Here is a 6000-nt window from a genome sequence, read left to right as displayed (position 1 = left end):
ACATTCTAAGTGTTCATGGGGAGACCCCAGGCATTTTTGTGGTCTGGCTAAGGGGAAGTTGCACGGGGGACATACTCGGTTTAGGTTTAGTGGGACACATTTAGAGAACCCACAATCCTGTACACATCCAGTTATGTGACTGCTAGCTGTCCCAGTGTCTGAATGGCTTCCAGGAATACCTGTGCTCATTCACCTGGGGCAGGTGTAAGGCCAGAGGTCAGATCATCATACAGACACGTCCCATAGCACGTGTCAAAGGTTGGGCTCTTTGGAGGCAGATATTGAGATAGAGCCTGTGGTGCAAGAAGTTTACTGAGGATGGAAGCCTGGGAGGGGAAGGAGTGAGAACGTGAACCTCAACACAGGCCTAACACAGCCTTAGCCGACCAGGTGGAAGCTCTGGAGCAAGGTTTGTCCACGGGGGTGTCCTCTGTGAGCTGAGGGGTAGGGCCTTTATGCTCAGTGGCTGGGTATGGCTGCCCTGGGAAGGGCATGACCTTGGATGAAGCAGCTCCCAGTGGATGGACAGACTGAAGTTACAGATGCTGTACCCTGACCTCACTCTGCTTGGCTGACCAAGCTCTCCACAGCTGCATGGGAAGTTCCTCCTCCAAGGGGATCCTGGTGGTGCATCGCTGGGTTTCATAGCCCATGCTGTTCGTACTCACACACCTCTCTCCCTCTCTCTCATATTTTGGGGGTTCTGATCCTCCAGGATTTCAGTCAGCCTTTCTTCTTGCTTTCCTTAGTAGGATGAACTGTAGCCATTGTCACTGTAGGCAGCCTCAAAGCTGCAAGGGATACGCATCCTCTCCCTCCTCCATTCTAGACTCCCCTCACCTTTCGTTACTACCTCTGCTGGATTTGATGGCTTACCTGGGGGCATGACCCAGACCTTCATCTCCCAGGGACATGCCCTTCTCAGGCTGGGGTTGCTGTACCCATTCATTTATGGTCATAATTGTGCAAGGGACTACCAGGAGGCTCTGAGTAGATCACCCGAATTTTATGGCATAGCAGCAGCCTTACCTCCTCTTGGTATTAGGGTCAATTTCCCTGTCAAAGTGGGGGCTCTTCTTGCCAGTTGGTCTCTGCACATAAGAAGCCCAAAGTACCCAGGCAGCATCTGTGGCTTACCATCCCATCGGACTCTTTTGTGTCCTTTGGTGGAAGTGTCCCCCTTTGGCGACCAGGACTCTAGCCCTGCAGAGCCCAGAGTTGCGGCAGCAGAAGTGAGGGGATATCCCTTCCAAGATCAGGTTATAAAAAGACTGTGGCTTCTGCCTTGAGCATCTTCTCTTACTTTCTTGCCCACTTGCTCTAAGGGAAGCCAGCTGCCATGGTATAGCTGCAGTAGGGTGAGGCCCACATGACAAAGGACAGATGTCTCCTGCCAACAGCCAGAGAGGGCCCAAGGACTACCAACAACCATATCAGTGAGCCTGAAAGCTGATCGTCCTGTCATCTTCCACTCAAGCCTTGAGATGACCACAGCCCTGGTCAATGCCTTGATTGCAGAGCTCCTGAACCAGAGGCCCCCAGCCAAGCTGCAACCAGATTCCTGACCCACGGAAACAGTGAGGTAATGAATGTGCATTGTTTTCAGCTGCTAAGTTTGGGGGTGATGTGTTACCCAGCAACAGATATGATACATGGGACCACTCCTGCTTCCACCCCTTGGTGTCCAGGTCCATGCATTCTTCCTTGTGAGGACACAGTGCCAGGCAGAGGTTTAGGGCACACACCATCCTGGGGGATGGCACCCCATCTTGCCGAGCACTGCCTTTGAGCTGGCATTTCAGCCGCACCGTCCACAGGCTGTGTCATCACGTCACCCCTAGATGGCAGCTTCTGGGTGGTGTGGCATGTGATATCACCAGCGGTTCAAGGGGTCATGGGCCCACTTCCTACTTCCTTTGCTGAGAAGTGGATACTCTGGTGGGTTGTAGTATTTCATGGGATCCCATGCTGGTAGATCAAGCACTCAGTCAACTCTCAGCACGTGGTGTCAACAAAGCTCTGCATGCAGGAAAGGCAGGTGTAAGCTGATTGGCATCCTTGTTAGAGGCCCATCCCTTTGGCCCCTTGGAACACCACATTTGTTTTGTTTTTTTGTTTTTTTTTTGGGGGGGGGTTGTTGTTGTTGTTGTTTTTGGCCATGCCGTGCTGCGCAGCTTGTGGGATCTTAGTTTTCCAACCAGGATCTAATCACCTTCTTTCTTGGACCCCCACCTCCAACCGTCATGGGATGGGTTCTCCAGAAGCAGATGCCACCAAGACGGTTTGGGGTATGAGGTGTGTATTAGGAATCTGAACCTGTGGAGGGCAGAAGAGGAAGCAGGATTGGGAAGATGGAGAAGCCCGTGGTTACACAGGCCCAAGAAAGTCACGGCCACACGATGGGGAGTTTGAGACTGAGTGTGGTCCACTGGCATGTCCCTCTTCAAGGTGAAATGGCCAGGCCTTGACACCCCATCTCACTCTCCGGCAGCAGGTATGGGCTTGGGTGAGGAGGCTCTCTGTAGCTGCCAGCTGGATCCTGACCACACTTCTGCAGCTGGGGATGCATCTCTGTGTCTAGTGGGGCACAGACAGTGTGTGCAGTGTAGAGGGCCAGAAGCTAGTGTGCAAAAAGTTCTTCCAACCAGTAAGAGTGTAAAATGGTAAGTGGACGATTGGGTTCTCAGTGATGCTCCATAAAAATGGAAAATCTCTCCTGTGTCAATAGATTCAATAACCCAGTGTATACAGTTATGGACACATGATTCATTTTTGCGTTCATGGAAATCCAGTGAAATAGAATGATCACAGTGCCTCTGTACCTCTGTGAGAAGCACAAACCCTAGTGGAACTCAAACATCGCGTGGTCTTTGGATGAAGTTGCCTTATGTATCACTCCAGCACTGGTTTTCTGTGACTGCGTAACAAATTACCCCAAAACTTAGCATCTTAAAACAGCAAATACTCATTTTGGAATGAATATGTGTTTTGGAAGGCCAGGAATTTGGCAGTGGCTTAGCTGGGTGCCTCAGGCTCAGGAAATATCATGAGATTAAGTAAATAAAAATCTAAAAAGTTTACAATTTTCCTGGTGCCAAAAGGGAAAAACACCCTCTCCCCAACACACCTTTTCTTTCAGCATTTCCTTTAGAAAACTTGTCATCTTAACTCCTTTCTCTGTCTCTTTCAGGCACATAAATCTTTTTAAAAGCGAAATAAGCCTCTTGCCAATTTTGCATCCTAGGACTGTCCTTCTTGGGGGGTATTGGAGCTGTCTCTTTGAAATGCAAACACCAAGGCTTCCTGTCTGTGTGGGAGTTTAGCCGCTGTGCCCGGCTCACAGTTATAACTTCTTGCTTGTTGAAAAGATAAGTTTTCTCTTTTCTTTTGGACAAAGACAATTCATATATATGTAACGAGTTGTGTCTGTCTGGCTATATATTAATAAAAACGTAAGATTTCTTTCTGTCCGAAATCTCTTTAGTGGATTGTCTGTGATGCACATCACAGTTTGGTTTGATCCTTATTCAACAGCAAAACTATTGTATTCTTTGCTATATTTTGAGCAGAGGTTTTACTGGGTTGGCAGGAGATTTTATTTTTAATTACATTTCCCCAATAGTTACATTTAAGACATCAGTCGAGGTTGCATTCATCCAAAGGCTTGACTGGGGCTGGGATACTGCTTCCCGGGTGGTTCACTCATACGGCTGTTGGCAACGGGACCCAGTTCCTTGCTGGCTGTTTACAAGAAGACTCAGTTTCTTACCATGTGATCCTCTCTGCACGGTTGCTTGTGTGTCCTCCTGGCCTATAGCTGGCTTCTCTCAGAGTGACTGATGAGAGAGAAAGGAGGAAGCAAGAAGAACTTTTATGACCTAGTTTCGGAAGTGATATGACATCATCTCTGTCGTATTCTATTTGTTAGAAGTGAGTCTCTAAATCCAGCTCCCATTCAAGGTTGGGGGAGGAGATTAAGCTTCCCTCTTAAGGGAAGTGTCAATGAATTTCTGTATGAAAACCATGAAATACAACAAGAAGTGCCCACAAGCTAGTTAATTAGTGTCATCAATCCAAAAAGTATTACATTAGTCCTTGCACAAGAAAACTAGAAAACGCCCTGTAAGCTTGGAGCTTTTTTCTTTTTTAATACATTTATTTATTTATTTTTGGCTGCATTGGGTCTTCCTTGCTGCACGTGGGGTTTCTGTAGTTGTGGCAAGCAGGGGCTACTCTTCGTTGTGGTGCGCGGGCTTCTCAATGCGGTGGCTTCTCTTGTTGCGGAGCACAGGCTCTTGGCTTGTGGGCTTCAGTAGTTGTGGCTCACGGGCCCTAGAGCTCAGGCTCAGTAGTTGGGGTGCGTGAGCTTAGTTGCTCCTGTGCATGTGGGATCTTCTGGGACCAGGGCTCGAACCCGTGTTCCCGGCATTGGCAGGTGGATTCTTAACCACTGAGCCACCAGGGAAGTCCCAAACTTGCAGCTTTTATATGAAATAACTTGATTGAGGTTTTCTGAATGTGACAACTGTCCTACTAATGTCCATGATATTACCAATAACAAGTTGAGAAGATGAAAGAAATGTTTCCAAACTATCAAAAGCATTTTTCAATTAACCATGATGGAGAAAACATAATTTTTCTATTCTCTCTATAGAAAATACTTCAAAATCATTGTTGGGGTGAGACTAGGCAAAATGGATAAAGGTGGTCAAAAGGTCAAATTTCCAGTTATAAAATAAGTCCTGAAGATGTAATGTACAGCATGGTGACTATCGTTTATAATAATAGAGTCTTGTATATTTGAAAGTTGCTGAGAGAGTCGATCTTAAAAGTTCTCATCACAAGAAAAAAAATGTGTAACTATGCATGGTGATGGGTGTTAACTAGATTTATTGTGGTGATCGATCACAATATATACAAATATTGAATCATTACATCGTACGCCTGAAACTAATGTTATATGTCAATTATATCTCAATAAAAAATAGAAAAAATGGCAATGTTCTGCATTATTAAGGTTGTTAATCCCAACACACAGACACACAAAAAAATCGTCGTCCTATGAAGAGGTGGCTGAAGAGTGTACAATGAAAAAAATGTAGGAAAAATGAGCATTACAGAAGTGCGCCAGTGAGTTAATTAATAAAAACATGTTTCATTTTCAGGATTTAGTGTTGTTTGTGGTATCTGTTGGCAGGGCTGACTTCATGCATTTTCACTGGGACAGAAGGTCCCATAATCAAGGCATAATGCTCTACCATCATCTTCTTCAAACTCTTAATAACTTTACCTTTGGATTTATGTTTTGCAAGTGAGGTCCCATGAGACAATGGCGCATGCAACGGAGACTTGGAGTCTTGACTCCTGCTCGTTGGTGCCTCAGGGTGCCTGCTCCCCTGTGCCCTGGGAGCCTGGCCTCCTCCTCTCTCTCCTGCCCAGTGACTGCTGCATCTTCTGCTTACATGGGGGCCAGGGTGCAGGTGCAATGTGGGTCAGAGTGGGTGGGGTTGAGCTCGTGTGCCCTGCGGCTTCTCTGAGCAGGACATGGTGATGGCTGTCCCACCTTTTAGCGGCCAACCTGGCAGGGGCAAGCCTCGTGCCCACCCCTGATCCAGGTACCTCATGTGTCCTGGCACCGAGGTTGCAATACGCTTGATGTTGCCCTCTGCCATGGGTTGAGGTGGTAGAGGATGGTAAGGGGAGGTGCCTGGTTTCACTTTGCTGCCCCAGCAAGCTCAGCTGGAGGGAGAGGGAACCAGCAGCCATCAGGCCCATGCTGGTCCTCCAGCCAAGTCCAGGGCAGACCCTGGCTCACTGGACTAGTGGCACTGGCCCATCCATTATCCCACGCCCAAAGATGTGCTCCTTTGGCCTCCACTGTGCCTGGGGACCCCTTTTTCCTCCTTCCAACCTTCCTGGGTCTGGCCTGTGTTCATCTCTTCTGGCCAACTCCAGGCACCCTCCATGCACAAGCCATAAAATACAAATTATACTTTCAGC

Source organism: Mesoplodon bidens (genome assembly GCF_964165515.1).
Source record: "Mesoplodon bidens genome assembly, chromosome: 15".
Classification (NCBI taxonomy): domain Eukaryota; kingdom Metazoa; phylum Chordata; class Mammalia; order Artiodactyla; family Ziphiidae; genus Mesoplodon; species Mesoplodon bidens.
The sequence above is the reverse complement of the archived record's forward strand: the minus strand, read 5'-3'. Positions refer to the sequence as shown.